The sequence below is a fragment of the Scyliorhinus torazame genome, chromosome 5 (genome assembly GCF_047496885.1).
Source record: "Scyliorhinus torazame isolate Kashiwa2021f chromosome 5, sScyTor2.1, whole genome shotgun sequence".
Taxonomy (NCBI): domain Eukaryota; kingdom Metazoa; phylum Chordata; class Chondrichthyes; order Carcharhiniformes; family Scyliorhinidae; genus Scyliorhinus; species Scyliorhinus torazame.
In genome coordinates this window covers 174,028,889-174,046,267 of record NC_092711.1, presented here as the reverse complement: position 1 = coordinate 174,046,267, position 17,379 = coordinate 174,028,889, and the positions used below count along the sequence as shown (strand labels likewise).

Sequence of the window (17,379 nt, the reverse complement as noted above, 5' to 3'; positions counted from 1 at the left end):
CCTTTTAATTGTGAACATTAGGAAAGAAACCACCCTTTTAGCCAAACAAATAAATGTGTCAAGCTGAGGGAGCAAAGGATGTCAATGTCTTTGAAGAGAGAGAGAGACCTGGGCCAAGCTTTCCAGAGTCTGCACCCTCCTTGGATTCACTTCCTATCTGTTCAGCTGCTGCAAGTCACCAATTGAAGGTCAGAATGAGAAAAGAAATGGAAAGGGGGAGAAAAGAAAGTGTTTTACTCACAGATGTTGGAGACAGGAAGAGGTTTCAGTCTGTGTCATGGTCAATCTTCATTAACACATCTGCCTTCTGATTGGCTGGAGGACCAGAGTCCTTCCGGTCCTTCCACTTTCCCATTGGTCAACAGCTCAGCAGGAGGGTCAGGGGGCGGGCTTTCCTCCACACATGCGCAGCTTCCTCTCACCCTTGGACATGCGCAGTACCTGATCACCTGCCAGTGCGGCGGGTAGAGCGGTTTCCCCAGCGCGGGGGATTGTGGGAGCTACGGCCGACACTGTCCAAACTCCTGGGGTGAAAAGTGGAGGAGGCTTGGGTGGTTGTGTGCGAGCTTGGTGTCCGCCCCCGTCACAAGGCAGGCCGCTTCTGGGAGCTTCCTGGATGGGGTGGAACGGCAACTCGGCGCCCATCGCTCCTGGTCCCCGAGGGAAGGGGAGAGGACCGGTTTCGGAATACCGCGACCAGTTGAGTTTCAGGTCAGCGGTCGAGCTGCGGAGACGCTGCTTCGGACTGCGAGGTTTGCTGTCGGCGGTTTTGAGTTCGCCCACTGGAGGACGAAGGAATGGAGGAAGGATGGCAGCTGGAGAGGCTGCTGGAAGCGGCGGGATGGAACCGGGAATCATCCGACGGGCGGCCCGCGGCCTGCAGCCCGGGGTGGGTTGCTGCCGTTCCTGGGGTCTCCGGGGGCTCGCCCCCCTGGACGCCCTGCGGGCGGATGGGACTGACTCCGGGACTTTCTTCCCCATTTTCGACTGTTGCCAACATTGGAGCGACTCAGGCCGCTGCCACTGGAGGACTCTGAGGACATGTTGTCTCTCGTGAAATTTCAGCAAGAGCGCTGGTACCACTTGCAAAATTAATGGACTTTTTCTATAGACTTTTTCAATGTGCGAAGAGGGATCTGTTTTTTCTTGTTTTCTTTGTTTAGTTGTATTTAGTAATCTATTACATTTAACGCATTTCGGTTTTTTCCGAAATGGTATCCTAGTATTAATAGTGGAACGCTGGGCAGTGCGCAGATGCTCTAACCCTCTCTCCTTCGCCGCGCTCAGGTCTGGCGCCTCGGGGGTCTGCGCTCTTTGGCCGGGCCTTTCCTCCGTGGTGTCGGCTGCAGGGCGGGGTGAACGGGGGTGGGTGGGCAGGGACTAGTGTTCGGTGATGGATTGGATCTTGATAAAGTTTTTCTGGGGTGAATTGAGGCCTGGTGCCTGGTGATTGGGTTATTGATGTGAATTTGTTAAAATGTGAAACTGCTCTCCCTCCGAATGGTCCCGTGCCCGCGGGCTGGGTCCAGAAGGGGGGAACCCTCTCTCCTTCGCCGCGCTCAGGTTTGGCGCCCCGGGGGTCTGTGCTCTCTGGCCGGGCCTTTCCTCCGTGGTGTGGAGACTGCTTGTCTCTGCGTGGCTGTAGGGCGGGTGAACGGGGGCGGGTGAGCAGGGATTAGTGTTCGATGACGGATTTTATCCTGGTAAATTTTTTCTGGGGTGAATTAAGGCCTGGTGATTGGGTTGTTGATGTGAAATTGTTAAAATGTGAAACTGCTCTCCCTCCGAATGGTCCCGTGCCCTCGGGCGGGGTCCAGAAGGGGGGAACCCTCTCTCCTTCGCCGCGCTCAGGTCTGGCGCCTCGGGGGTCTGTGCTCTTTGGCCGGGCCTTTCCTCCGTGGTGTTGGCTGTAGGGCGGGGTGAACGAGGGCGGGTGAGCAGGGATTAGTGTTCGATGACGGATTTTATCCTGGTAAATTTTTTCTGGGGTGAATTAAGGCCTGGTGCCTGGTGATTGGGTTATTGATATGAAATTGTTAAAATGTGAAAATTGTTAAAATATGAAACTGCTCCCCCTCCGAATGGTCCCGCGCCCTCGGGCGGGGTCCAGAAGGGGGGAACCCTCTCTCCTCCGCCGCGCTCAGGTCTGGCGCCCCGGGGGTCTGTGCTTTTCAGCCGGGCCTTTCCTCCGTGGTGTTGGCTGCAGGGCGGGGTGAACGGGGGCGGGTGAGCAGGGATTAGTGTTTGATGACGGATTTTATTCTGGGAAATTCTTTCTGGGGTAAATTAAGGCCTGGTCCCCGGTGACTGGGTTTTCGATACGATAATTGTTGAGATAAATTGAGGCCCTGAGGGTCATATTTGTACTGGAGTGGCCGTATTGTATCGGGGCCTTGTGCCTCGCGACTGCTTGTCTCATGTGTGTAGAGTCGTTACTTCAAAACTTGTCTGTGTTGTACTTTTGGGTCTCGTTTCTCTTTTTCTTTATTTCTTGTGGAGTGGTCGTATGGTTTCGGGGCCTTGCGCCTCGCGACTGCTTGTGTATGTGTTTAGAGGTAGTTGCCTCGATGTGGTTGTGTTTTGTGTTTTTGTTTCCTTATGCTTTTGGAACAGTCGTTTGGTTAGCCTTGTGCCTTACGACTGTTCGAGTTACGAATTTGTGTGATTGTTATCTGAACTATACGTGGGGCCTGTGCCTTGCGGCTGGTTGTGATAAATGACTGGCTGATTGGTACTAGGGAACGTAACTCGACCCTGCGCTTTGCAGCTGTTTGTGTTCAATGACTGTTGCAATGTTATCGTAAAATGTAATTGGGCCTTGCGCCTCGCAGCTGTTTTATGCTCAATGATCGTTTAATCGTTAACGTGAAGTGTAACTGGGCCTTGTGCCTTGCAGCTGTTTCGTGTTCAGTGACTGGTTAATCGTTAATGTGAAGTGTAATCGGGCCTTGTGCCTTGTAGCTGTCTCGTGTTCGGTGACTGTTGATTCGTTTAATGTGAAGTGTAATCGGGCCTTGTGCCCTGTAAATGAGTCTATGTTGAAAATTGTGACGACAATAAAAGAGGTACTCACAGATGTTGGAGACAGGAGGAAACTTCAGTCTGTGTGAAGCTTATTCTCCATTCACACCAAGCCCGCGCTGATTGCCTGGAGAACCACAGTCCTTCCGGTCATCCAATCCTTCCCATTGGTCAACGCCTCAGCAGGAAGGTCAGGGGTGAGCTATCCTCGCACATGCGCAATCTCTCCTCTCCCTCAGTCCCGGGTCGGAGGGGAAATCACAAAGAGGATTCTTCTTCTGGCCGCAGCCGGTTGCCTGGAAACCTTATTTCGAGGAAGGTATTGACCAATGTTGGTGAACCGGAAGGACTCTCTTCCCCATCCAATCTGCTCCCCCGTTGTTGAACGCGGAAGCTGGACACTGAGGAAACCTGGGGCTTCACACAGACTGAAAACTTCCTGTCTCCAACATCTGTGAGTAAAACACTTTCTTTTCTCCCCCGTTCCATTTCTTTTCTCATTCTGACCTTCAATTGGTCACTTGCAGCAACTGAAGGGAAAGGAAGTGAATCCAGGGAGGGTGCAGACTCTGCAAAGCTTGGCCCAGGTCTCTCTCTCTCAAAGACATTGACATCCTTTGCTCCCTCAGCTTGACACATTTATTTGTCTGGCTAAAAGGATGGTCTCTTTCCCAATGATGTGGACGTGCCGGCGTTGGACTGGGGAGAGCACAGTAAGAAGTCTTACAACAGGTTAAAGTCCAACAGGTTTGTTTCGATGTCACTAGCTTTCGGAGCGCTGCTCCTTCCTCACCTAAAGACAGTGACAGTTGGACTTTAACCTGGTGTTGTCAGACTTCTTACTGTGCTCTTTCCCAATGTTCACAATTTAAGGGCTTGTTTCTCCAGGAGATGGCTGGCATTTAAGGGGACAGTAAATTAATACCAGACAGACCTGTCTCGTGTTGTTATACAGCACAGATTAGATATATTATTTATGGTTCTGTAATAAAGTACAATCCAGTCATCTCTTCCCTTGGAGGGTTATTAGTCTCTGGATTTCTCTTCCACAGTGGGGTGTGGGGGTCATTGAATATATTCACAGATGAGTTGGACAGATTTTTAATAAATTGTTGTATTAAATAACTTTTAAACAATGAATGCAACAGAGTAACAGAAAAAAATTGTGGCAAATGGGCACAGAGCGGAACAAGAGATATTGCCAATATAAATCCAAGCAACACATTGCAGAATTCATTTGGAACAGGATATTTGAGGGACCAGAGCCTCACGATGAAATGCCAGATCAATTGAAGAACCAGTTACTAACCACTGTGCCCTACTCCCGGCCTAAGTTAAATTGAATTCACTCATGGAAAGCCCAGGAGGAGCATGTCAGTCAAATTGGATCCTATGTATTTGAGATAGGAGTCCCATACTTTACCCAAAGTATCAGACTCAGAATGAATTACAGACATTAAAAATTGCATGGAGATGCATTCCATAATCAGCCTATGCCAGTTTTGGATAGAGGGAGAACTGACTGGTCTGCTTCTGTATTGAGCCTGATGAATGTTGGCTCCATCCTAACCCAATCCCTTATGAACCTAAGATGAGAGACCAATTGATGAAGCCTGATTTTTGGGAGACTATACCCTCGCTTGCTCAACAAACTTGAGGCAAGGTTTATTTTCCAGATAGAGTCATAGATGTTTACAGCATGGAACCAGGCCCTTCGGCCCACCTTGTCCATGCCGCCCAGTTTCTATCACAAAGCTAGTCCCACTTGCCAGCATTTGGCCCATAATCCTCTATACCCACCCTGCCCTTGTAACTGTCTAACTGCTTTTTAAAGGACAAAATTGTACCCGCCTCTACCACTGCCTCTGGCAGCCGTTCCAGATGCTCACCACCCTCTGTGTGAAGAAATTTCCCCTCTGGTCTCTTTTGTATCTCTCTCCTTAAACCTATGCCCTCTAGTTCTAGACTCCTCTACCTTACGGGAAAGATGTTGACTATATACCTTATCTATACTCCTCATTATTTTATAGACTTCTATAAGTTCACCGCTAAGCCTCCTACGCTCCAGGGAAAAAAGCCCCAGCCTATCCAGCCTCTCCTTATAACTCAGACCATCAAGTCCTGGCAGCATCCTGGTAAATCTCTTCTGCACTCTTTCTAGTTTAACAATATTCTTTCTATAATAGGGTGACTAGAACTGAACACAGTATTCCCTGTGTGGTCTTACCAATGTCTTGTACAACTTCAACAAGACATCCCAACTCCTGTATTCAATATTCTGACCAATAAAACCTCGCATACTGACTGCCTTCTTCACCACCCTGGCCACCTTTGACTCCACCTTCAAGGAGCTATGAACCTGTACTCTTTGTTCTGTAACTCTCCTCAACTCCCTACCATTAACTGAGTAGGTCCTGCCCTGATTTGATTAATTTCCCAAACGACTCTGGTTGACAGCAGTACAGGCAGCATCTGCAGAGGGACAACAGTCTGGGCAACACATTCACTTTAATGAAGGCAATCCTCGCCATGAAATCGGAAGAGCCGACCACTGGGCAAGGTCCCACCTAATAGTCACCATCAGCTGTGGATAGTTGGCCCATATAGCTGTCTAAAAGAGGGGGACATTGACATTCCCAGGTTTTTAAATGGCATGGGGGGGGGGACATCTGAAGGGGAAGTTAGCAAGACGAGGGGGCTTACCCCTCCCCACCGGCATGGCCTTGGAATCAGTAAAATTGTTCTCGTAACCAGAGAAGCCACTAAATCCATCCAGTGCTCCAATAATGTCCGGGACTGAAACACTGGGATCGACACTAACAGCAGCCTGTCATCTGCACACAGCATGATCTTGTGCTGCCTCACCCCAGCCCCCAATCCCGATATCAGAGGATCCAATCTAATATCCTCCAGCAAGGGCTCAGTGACCAACGCAAACAGCAAGGGGGACAGAGGGCAGCCCTGTCTAGTTCCTCTCTGAAGCTCAAACTTCGACACCCTGAAACCATTGGTGAGCACCGCCGCTGCCGGTCTGTGATGTAACAATTGAATCCACTCAATATAATCCTCACCCAACCCGAAGCCTCACAGCGGATACACCAGATAATTCCACTCAACTCGAGCAAAAGCTTTCTCTGCATCGAAGGAGATCACCAACCCATCCAATGCATATTTCTGAAAAGCCTGAATCACATTCAGCAACCTTCCAACATTGTTACTGGAAACTCTTCCCTATATAAACCCAGTCTGGTCCTCCCGCACGATTGTCGGAAGGATGTCCTCCAGCCTTATCGCCAAAATGTAAGATCGCAGTTTCATGTCAACATTCAAAAGAGAGATTGGGTGATGAGAGGCCCACTCCTCGGAGTCCTTGTCCACCTTCAGAATCAAAGAGATATTCGCCTCACGAAGAGTCGGTGGCAGCATCCCCGAGTCAAAAGAGTGAGAATACATATCTAACAACAGGTCCAACAACAAATCCTCAAACCCCCAATAAAACTCACACCCACAGACATCCGGTCCTGGGGCTTTACCCAGCTGCAGCTCTTTCATGGCCTCTGACACTCTGCCCTAGAAAGGGGAGCATTAAGAGCCTCACGCTGGCTTTCTGAGGCCTCCTGAAGCTTCAGGGAAGAGAAAGAATGTTCCACACCAACAACACATCACCAGACTGCTCACACTTGTATAATCCTGCATAGAATTCCTGAAATCCAAGTTTGTCTTCATGACCCTTTTCCCTTTCCCAAGCCGAACAGAGGTAATTGCTCTAAAGTCAACCTTTTCTTTGTCAAACAGGCTAAGTATTTGCTCAGCTTATTCCCCAAACTCGTACAACTTCTGCCTCGCAAACGTCCAACTTTTCTGCTGAGACAATCGGGAGCCCAAAGCCACTCTTGCCGTGTTATCCTCCTTCAGCAATAGCTGACTCGGGCCCTCCATATGATTCTCCTCCACCATCGCCAAACAAAACTCCAGACGCCGCTAGTTCTCCAGCATTCTGCACCTTTTATTAGCAGGGTAAGAAATGATCTGCTTCCCGAGTATAAACTTCACATGTCTCCCACAAAATGGAGGGGGAAATACCAGGGGTTGAGTTAACCGAAAGGAAGAACTCAAACTATTCCTTAAAGTGTGCAGTAAATGAAGTGTCTCTTATCAGGGCGGCATCAAACTTCCACGTTCTCGACCTGGGGGTGAGCCCTCGAGCAGAAACTCCAGACAAACGGGGGAAGGTCTGCGATTACGATGCTTCCTGTGGTGCAAGTGGACACCAGGTGTGGGATCGTCCTCGGCACAAACAAATTGTTGATTCTAGTATGGGGGGGGGGGGGGGGGGGGGGCGGGCGGGCGGGGGGGGTGTCCTGGTAACCGGGAGCTTATCTACCAGAGAATTTAAGTGGCCGTTGAAGTCACCAACCACAAATATGTTAGTCGAAGCTAACTCTGCAAAATCCACAAAAGCCTTTGTAATGAACTCCGGGAATAGTCGGGGCTCCATAAAAGTTCATTATTAAAACAACATCTCCATGCACCGAACCTCAAATTATCACATATCTACCTCCTTTGTCCTTGGTGCAGATTTCAACCTTAAAAGTGATATTTTTATTAATAAGGATTGCCACACCTCTGCTACTTGATGAAGGAGGTGAAAAGTCCTGCCCCACCCAATCCCGCCTCAATTTAAAGTGTTCCTCATCATCCAGATGGGTTTCCTGTAATAAAGCTCTGTCGACTTTCTCCTTAAGAAAGGAGATTATCTTTTTCCTTCTGATAGGGTGATGGATGCCCCGTACATTCCCTGAGAAAATTTGCAGATTAACTGCCGCCATTAGTTAGGCGACAGAGAGAACAGGAACAGATTTTCACACCACAATCGGGCGTGCGCCATTACCCCCTCCTCCAACTCACTTTACACCAGAGGCACCAAAGTCTCCCCAAACTGCTCCTTTCACGGATAAAAGCCCCGTCTGTACCAGAGTAGGATAAAGTCAACAACACATAAACCCTCCCATAACAACAAAAATACAAAAGAATCACCACCACAATAGATCCAAGGGGACATTCCTCAATAAGACTGAGGACCCGGAGGATTAACCCCACGGCCAGACTGTCGTTACCCTCAGGATACCTTCTCCAAAATGAGAAGAAAGGAAGGGCCAACAAGGGAATGGGGATCGAATGTCCCTCCCGCATTTTAGACCCACCCGTGAAGACCTGCATCCACCACCACCCACCCGTTGGCAATGGCGCCACTCGTTTCTGCCATGATTAACGTTCGGATAATAGAAGAAAGACGACGGATAATAAGCAAACGGCACATCTACCATAACTGAGATAAGATAATACGAGTCCCTGGAACACTCGAGGAGAAGAAGACATTTAATCGGTGCTCACAGAATAACAACTCCCTTCAACAGGATAAAAGATAACAAATTCAGACAACAACATCATGATAGGGAAAGAGTCCGGATTAGAGCCTGAGTTAGTCCGAGCTGCAAATCATCGCTCCAATCCTTGCCCTTCATGGATTTAGCGAAGGCCAAGGCAGTAGTCGGATTATCGAAAGACTTGACGGAGTTGACGGACACAATTTTCAGGGTCTCAGGATAAAGCGACAGAATTCACTCCCACAGCCTAGAGTTCCCTTCAAACTTCATCGAAGCCTCGATGCTTTGTTTGTGTGGCTGCCGAAAAGTCCCGGAAGAAGGAAATCCCCACCCCCTCATGGAGCCGGGTCCCACCTCACCTTACCCATCTCCAGGACCTTCTGGTGATCTTTCAAGCTGTGGAAGTGAATGATTACAGGCCTGGGATGAAAACTATCCCTCGGCCTGAAAGACAGGATCCGATGCCCTTTCTAATTTGAAACACCCAGGCTTCACATCCAACTTGAGAAAACGTGGCAGCCGGTCCTCGAAGAACCTAACGGGAGACTTACCCTCCACACCTTCTCGCAGGCCGACGACTCGTATGTCCTTTCTCTGACCCTCGGTCTCCAGGAGACCGTTACATCAGTCGGTTTTCCAAGGATTGAATTCTTGCCTCCGCCGAGGAAGCATCTTGCTCAACGTTCAGGATTCTCTCCTCCGGATTATCGAGCCTCTTCATGGTGTTTTGCAGCTCGGCCTCATGAGCTCACAGATATTGAGTCAGCTCACTCAGCCTCTGGTCAATAACACGGAGAATGTCGGCAGTCATCATTTTCACCGCCTCTGAGAGAGTCCCGGAGAGCGCGGGGTCGAGAGACCTCCTGAGGGTCAGGCCGCCATGTTGAAAAGGCGGCTCCAGCCCCGCTGAATCCGCCTGCACTCTTTTATCAACGGATTTCTTGCTATTTTTCGGCATAATCTTACCAAACCTAATCCCAAAATTTTACAGGGATATGATAACAAATATTGGATTGGATTTCTTTTTAAAAAAATGTATTTTATTGCAAATATGTATGAAAACGGGATACAGCAAATAAACACTCCGGGAAACGTGCATCCCAACAATCATCTGTACAGTCTGTACAGATTTCCCCCCTTTTTCATCCTCCCCCTTGCCCCTGCGACGAACAGCCCCTCAAACACGATCACAAACATCCCCCACCTTTCCTTATCTTGTCTAATCGCAGGAATTCATCCAGGTCCCCCAGCCAAGCCACTTCCCCCGGTGGAGATGCCGACCGCCGCTCCAGCAAAATTCGCTGCCGTGCAATCAGAGAGTCGAAGGCCACGACATCGGCCTTCCTCCTCTCTGTGAGCTCCGGCATCTCTGAAACCCCAAATATATTCCCAATTTTTCACAACCCCAAAACATATGCATGTGATTCACTGGCCCCGCCCACACCTCTCACACTCATCTGTCAACCCCTGAAAGAACCCACTCATTCTCGCCCGAGTTATATGCACCCTGTGCACCACCTTAAACTGTATCAGGATCATCCTTGCACAAGAGGAGGTCCCGTTTACCCTTCGCAGTGCCTCACTCCATACTCCCCAATTGATCGCCCCTCACAACTCCTTCCCATTTCTCCTTGATCTTCACCATCCGCTCGCCTCCCTGCTCCCCCAGCCACTTGTCTATATCCCCATTTCTTCCCTCCCCTTCCACATCTGAAAGCAGCAGTCGCTCCAGCAGGGTGTATCCCAGCAACCTCGGTAACCTCCTCCAGACCTTTCGCCCAAAGTCCCTCACCTGCAGATACTGAACTCACTCCCCCTCGGCAGCTCTACCCTCTCCCTTCACTCCTCCAGACTGGCGAACACTTCCTCCCAATGCCGATCCCTCACCTTGACCAGCCCCACTTCCTTCCACCTCCTGTGCACACTATCTCTCCCCCCCCCCCCCCCCCCCCCCCCCCCCCCCCCCCCGGCTCAAACCTATGATTCTTGCACAGCGGTGTTAGCACCGACATCCCTTCCACCCTAAAATGCCTCCTCAACTGATTCCATATCTTTACCATGGACTGCACCACCGCGCTCCCTGAATACCTACTCGGAGCCATTGGCATCACTGCCGTCACCAAAGCCCTCAGACTAGACCCCTTACAAGATTCCTCCTCCACCCTAACCCACTCTACCCCTTCTCCTTCCCACCACCACCGCACTTTGTCTGCATTCACCGCCCAATTATAATGAAAGTTCGGCAATGCCAAACCCTCCCTGCTGCCTCTGCCTCTGTAGCAGGATCCTCCCCACCCTCGGCACCTTCCCTGCCCATACAAAGTCAGAAATGATCGTGTCCACTTTGGGAAAAAAGGCTTTTGGAATAAAGATCGGGAGAACATGAAAGATAAACAAGAACCTCGGCAGAATATTCATTTTCACCACTTGGACGCTCTCCGCCAATGTTACGTTCAGTGTATCCCACCTCTTAAGATCCTCCCTGGTCTCCTCCACCAGCTTCGTTAAGTTCCACTTACGGAGCCCCGTCCATTTCCTCGCTACCTGAATCCACAAGTACCTAAACCTATCCCTCGCTCCCGTAAATAGCATCCCCCTAAATTACCCCTCTGTCCCAGCTTATTCACCGGGATATACCTCGCTTTTCCCTACATTCAGTTTATACCCTGAGAACCCTCCAAACCTCCCCACCAGGCCCATAATCCTTCCTATACTCCCCAACGAATCTGAAACATACAGCAAGAGGTCATCAGCATAGAGCGACACCTGATGCTCCCTCTGTCCCCTCTTAATCCCCCGCTACACCGCTGACCCTCTGAGAGCCATCGCCAATGGCTCTCTGGCCAGTGCAAACAGCAACGGTGACAGAGGGCACCTCTGCCTCATAACCCTGTGTAAATCAAAGCTCCGTGAACTAATTTTAGTTGTCCTTACACTGGCTTATGTTGCCACAAAAAGCAACCATACCTATGCCACAAATCTCGGCCCAAACCTTCCCAAAATCTCGAACAAGTACCGCCACTCCACCCGATCAAATGTCGTTTCTGCATCCATGGACGCCACTACCTCCGGTACCAGAGCCCCCGACAGATTCATCACCACATTCAACAGCTGTCTTATATTACTCGCGAGCTCCCTGCCCTTCACAAAGCCTGTTTGATCTTCAACTAGCCCCGGGACACACTCCATCACCCTCCCCGCCAACAACTTAGCCAATACTTTCATATCAGTGTTCAACAATGATATGGGTCTATACGACCCACATTCCACCGGGTCCTTTCCCTTTTTCGGAATCAGTGTGATTACTGCCTGCGTCATCGCCCCTGGCAACTCCCCCTTCTCCAACGCTTCATTAAACGCCCCTTCCAGATGTGGTGCCAGGTCCATCGCAAATTCCTTATAAAATTCCGCCGGGTACCCATCTGGCCTTCCGGGTCTTCCCCGTCTTCATACCCCTGATACTGTCCAGCATCTCCCTCAGCCCCAGAGGCTCCTCCAATGCCTGCCTCTTTGCTTCCTCCACCTAGGGAAATTCCAGCTCGTCCAGAAACCGCCCACGTCCCCCTCCTCTCCTCCCGGGTCCACCTCATAAAGTCCCTGGTAGTACTCCCTAAATGCTTCATTTATCTTCCCTGGCTCTGACATCACATCCCAGCCCCAGTCCGGATCTTCAATATTTCCAGCATGCGGCTTGCCTGGATTGGATTTCTTTATTGTCAAGTGGACCGAGGTCCAGTGAAAAGTATTGTTCTGCGTGCAGTCCAGACAGATCATTCCATACATGAAAAGAAAATACATAATAGGGCAAACATGAAATACACAATGTAAATGCGTAGACACAGCCATTGTGAGAATCAAATATTGATTCAAGGATGAGGTGGATGAGAGCTGGGAAATCAGGATAAATGATGGATTCTAGGCGAGTGGTAGCAGAACCTGCGGAAAGGTAGCTACTCCCGCGCCCGCTTCACATGATTCTCTCCCCAGACAGATTTCTGATTGATGAGGGAGTCGATTATAGGGAACCCAGGGATGGCACGGCACAGTGGTTAGCACTGTGACTATGGCGCTGAGGACCAAGGTTCGAATGCCAACCACGGGTCACTGTCCATGTAGAGTTTGCAAATTCTTCCCATCTCTGCGTGGGTTTCACCCCCACAACCCAAAGATGTGCAAGTTAGTTGGATTGACCACGTTAAATTGCCCCTTAATTGGAAAAAAATAATTGGGTACTATAAATTTATACATTTATTTAAAAAAAAGATTATGGGGAACTGGCAGGAAAATGGAGAGACAGCTGAGATGAGGAGAGATTTCTTCACTCGAGGATGTGGTGAAGCTTTGGAATTCTCTACCCCAGAGGACTGTGGAGCCTCAGTCATCGAGTAATTTCAAGACAGAGATTGATAGGTTTCTAGATATTGAAGATACAGAGGGATATGGGGGATAGTGTAAGAAAATGGTGCTGAGGTAGATCAGCCAATGATCTCAATGAATGGTTGGGCAGGCTCGATGGGCTGAATGGCCGACTGCAGCTCCGATTTGTCATGGTCTCTGTGTCCGGGACAGGAAGCAGTGAGCAGGGATCTGTCAATCAGCCTGAATCAGCACCGTCAGGAGAATTGGGAGGGTGGATATTAGATACAGCAGAGTGAGAATGGAGGGAGAATGTGGGGGATGGAGATTTACAGCTTTTGGGGAATGAGAGGAAAAAATGTTCTCTAGGAACTAAAATTGTCTGTTCTGAATTTCTACCCAGTACTGCCAGTGATGTGTTTTGTAAATTGTTTTTACAGGATATTAGAAGAGGAGGAATTACAGACAGAAATCTCAAATGTCACTACTCGATCTGACCGAGTCCTTGGGAATTGAATATCGTCGGACTTTCAATCTGGAAAGAGAAATGTTTGTCTGTTCTGCCGGCTTCAAAAGATTTCAAACATCAGTGTGACTGGAAAAGCACCAAGACATACACACCCGAGTGAGAGTGTTTCAACCAGTTACACAGCCTGAAAAAACATCACACCATTCACAGCGGGAGAGACCGTACACGTGTTCTGTGTGTGGACAAGGCTTCAACTGACTGTCCAACCTGGACACGAGGAGATCCAAAATATGGAGAAACCGTGGAAATGTGGAGACTGTGGGAAAGGATTCAGTGCCCCATCTGCGCTGGAGATCCATCGACGCATTCACACTGGGGAGAAGCCGTTCACCTGTTCTCAGTGTGGGAAGGGATTCACTCAGTTATCCCACCTGCGGACACACCAGCGAGTTCACACTGGGGAGAAGCCGTTCACCTGCTCCCAGTGTGGGAAGGGATTCACTCAGTTGATCAGCCTGCAGATGCACCAGCGAGTTCACTCCGGGGAGAGGTCACGCAACTGCTCTCAGTGTGGGAAGAAATTCACTCGGTTAGACAACCTGCAGCCACACCAGTGAGTTCACACTGGGCAGAAGCCGTTTACCTGCTCCAATTGTGACAAGAGATTCATTCAGTCATCCCATCTGCTGAGACACCAGTGAGTTTACGAGTGATGACAGGGGTTGGATTCTGCTGTTATTGCTGCTGTTAATCACATCCAGGACTGAACCATGTTCATTCTGACACTTGGTGAAGTGGGAGGGTCGGAGAGTTTCTTTCTGCTGGACTGGCCGGTCTCACAACTTTGGTTCCTGTGGGCTGATGCTCTTTGAGTCTGAAAGAGAAGATTTCGACTGAAATCATTCAGAAAAGCTGATGAAGGACCTTTATCCTGCATTGTAAATAGTCCTACTTCCTCGGCGAGAACAAAAAGAAGCACATTTGTCTCTTTCCATTGAGTCTCCAGCACAGGGCCAGGCCAGTTTGTTTCTGTCAGTGTTGATGATCCACATGGGCCAACACCCACCCTTCATCTCCCCCATCAGCATCTCCTTCTATTCCTTTCTCTCTCTCATGTATGTAACTAGCTTCCCCTTCTATGTATTCAGGGGAGGCAGTGGCTTAGTGGTAGCATGTCATGAGAGTGTCTCTTTCAGAATGTTTTTGTCTAATTACATTGCTTCAGTGACGTCAATGTGTGGGTGGGGCTGGGCTGTGGGTCTGGGAGTTGGTTTTACTTTCACTTTGAGGTTGAGCTGGCTTTGTTCTCTATCTGCATTTTAAAACTGTTTCCAGACTGCTTGATAACTTGAAAATAAATAATTGCTTTCTGGAAGGAATTCAAACCTGCTGTTTTGGAAAGGAAACAAGAGCATCCAAACCAGTTCTTGAGTGCTGTGTGCTGGGCCACACCTTTGAAAAGGGTTTTCTAGTTTATCGGATCTTGTTATTAAATTGGAACAGTTAAAGGGGGGAATTTATTAAGGGTTCTACATAGATTACTGTAGCTGTGTGGGGTATTTATGTTGGTAGTTGATAAAAATACTTACTGTGTGTGTTTATACAAATGTTAACTAAATTCGTAGAATAAAGCTTGTTTTGATTAAAAGTGCTTGAGGCCTCTGTCAAATAACACCTGAAAGGCAGGCCCTGTGCTCATCGGAACCAAAATCAATAAACAATTGTACGTCAGGTGAACTCCATGATACACTTTGGAGTTTTCTAAACGCTGGCCCATAACAAATTGGGGGCTTGTCCGGGGATAAAAGTCTAACTTTCGTGATTGGGTTGGCTTAGTGAACTTAAAGACAGTGAGGGGTGAGCATATTTGTGTTTGCTTTTCAGGTGGTGTATTCCAGCTTAAGTAGGGAATGTGTTGTGGACAATGGCACTTTCAGAGGCTCAGAAGTTTTTGGGGGTGGAGAAGGTCACACGCAGTACCTTACAAACCAAAACTAGAAAAAGGCTTTTAGGTTTGGCAAAAACATGGCAGTTAACATTGCCTGATAAAACACGAAAAGAAGAGGTAATTGAGACTGTAACTGAGCATTTAAAATTGCCTGAGACACAGTCAGAATCATTGGAAATGGCAAGAATTCAATTACAGATCAAGCAGCTTGAACATGAAAAATTAATTAAAGCAGCTTGATTACGAAGAAAGGGAAAAATAAAGAATAGCCCAGCAGAACAAAAAGAATGAGAAAGGGAGGTACAGGTCAGAGAAAAAGAAACGGAGAGAGAAGAAAGGGAAAAAGAATAGCCCTAACAGAATACAAAACGAGAGAAAGGGATGTACAGATCAGGAAAATAGAAAAAGAGAGAGATTTTGAACTTCAGAAAATGGCCATGAAATGTGACAGGTAAAATTGGCGGATGTAAAGAGGAACGTACAGTTTGAGGATAGTGATGAGGATAGTGAGAAAGAGTGTCATAGTCGAAGGCTTGGTGGGGATCGATTTAAATATGCTGAAGCATTGCCAATGTTTGATGAGAAGGAGGTAGAAGCCTTTTTCCATTTCATTTGAGAAGGTAGCTAAACAAATGAAATGGTCACAGGACATGTGGATATTACTGATTCAAACAAAGCTGTTAGGTAGGGCTAGTGAAGTGTTTGCATCACTATCAGAGGAAGTATCTGGGACTTATGAGTAGGTGAAAAAATCTATCTTAGCTGCCTGAAGCCTACAGATAAAGGTTTAGAACTTTAAAGGAAAGAACCTGGTCAAACATACATGGAGTTTAAAATGATCAGAGTAATTTTGATAGGTGGATAAGGGCTTTGGAAATCGACCAAACATATGAAGCTCTTGGATAAATGCTAATTTTGGAGGAGTTTAAAAATTAAATTCCTGATGTGAAGAATTCATGTGGAAGAACAGAGGGTTGAAACTATGAGATTAACAGCAGAAATAGAAGATGATTATTAATTAGTTCCTAAATCAAAGTTTGCTTTCCAACATCAGTTTCTGCCTGTGAGGGATAGAAACTGGGAAAAGAGAAAGACTCAAGTGGTAAAGGTTAAGGGGATCTGATGGGAGATAATAAGGATAGTGTACCTCAGATTTAAAAAGAAATCCAGGAGGGTGGAAGAGAAATTAAAAGTTTCAGATGTTTTCACTGTAATAAACTAGGCCATGTAAAGTCAGTGTTGGTGGTTGAAGAAAAGCACTGGGAAGGTTTATGTGGTAAAACAGGATAAGACAGTGGGATTTGTTAAAGTAATAAAGGAAAGCCCAATTGAAGCAAAGAAGGTGCAAAAAAATGTACAGCCTGATCAAGAGGGGATTGATAAGAAGGTGCCAGATCTCTTTCAAGAATTTACTTGTGTTGGTAAAGTTTACTCATGTGTACCAGGAGGAGTAGGTAAGTAAGTCAAAATTTAAAGAAATACAGGAGCTAGTCAATCTTTGATGGTAAGAGATGAGGAGTTATGTAGTTTGGGAGGAATATTGGCAGAAAAGGTGATAATATGTGGAATTCAGGGTGAGAAGAGTAGTGTACCATTATATAAGGTTGGAAAGTCCAGTGAAGAGTGGTGAAGTGGTAGTAGGACTAATAGAGAAACTATCTTGTCCAGGAATACAGTATATTTTGGGTAATTTGGCTAGATTGCAGGTAGCAGTGATGCCTACTGTGATTGATAAGCCAGTGGAAAATCAAACAACTGAATTGTTGAAGGACGAATATCCTGGAATTTTTCCTGATTGTGCAGTAACAAGATTGAAAAGTCACAGGTTAAGACGAGAAGAGAAATCAAAGAGTGAAGATAAAGTTGAAGTTCAATTATCAGAAACGATTTTTGATCAGATGGTTGGAAAAGAACAAGAACAGGTGGAGGATGAGGCAGATATTTTTAGTTCAGGAAAATTGGCGGAGATACAACATAAAGATATAGAAATAAAACGGATGTATCGGAAAGCATGCACGGAAGAGGAATCTGAGTATATATCAGAATGTTATTACCTTAAAAATGATGTCTTAATGAGAGAATGGAGACCTTTACATATGCAGGTGGATGAAAAGTGGGCAGAAGTTCATCAAGTGGTATTGCCAGTAGGGTATAGAAAGGAGGTGTTGCGAGTAGCACATGAGGTACCAGTAGGAGGT

General features: G+C 47.6%; 1 long non-coding RNA gene across 1 annotated transcript; it reads left to right on the top strand.

The window, feature by feature from the left end:
* Nucleotides 1–1,670: 1,670 nt before the first annotated feature.
* LOC140420731 (uncharacterized) lies at nucleotides 1,671–14,881 on the top strand. The gene is made up of 2 exons (XR_011946536.1): nucleotides 1,671–3,475; nucleotides 13,205–14,881. It is a non-coding gene; the product is annotated as an uncharacterized lncRNA (long non-coding RNA).
* The last annotated feature ends 2,498 nt before the right edge of the window (nucleotides 14,882–17,379 follow it).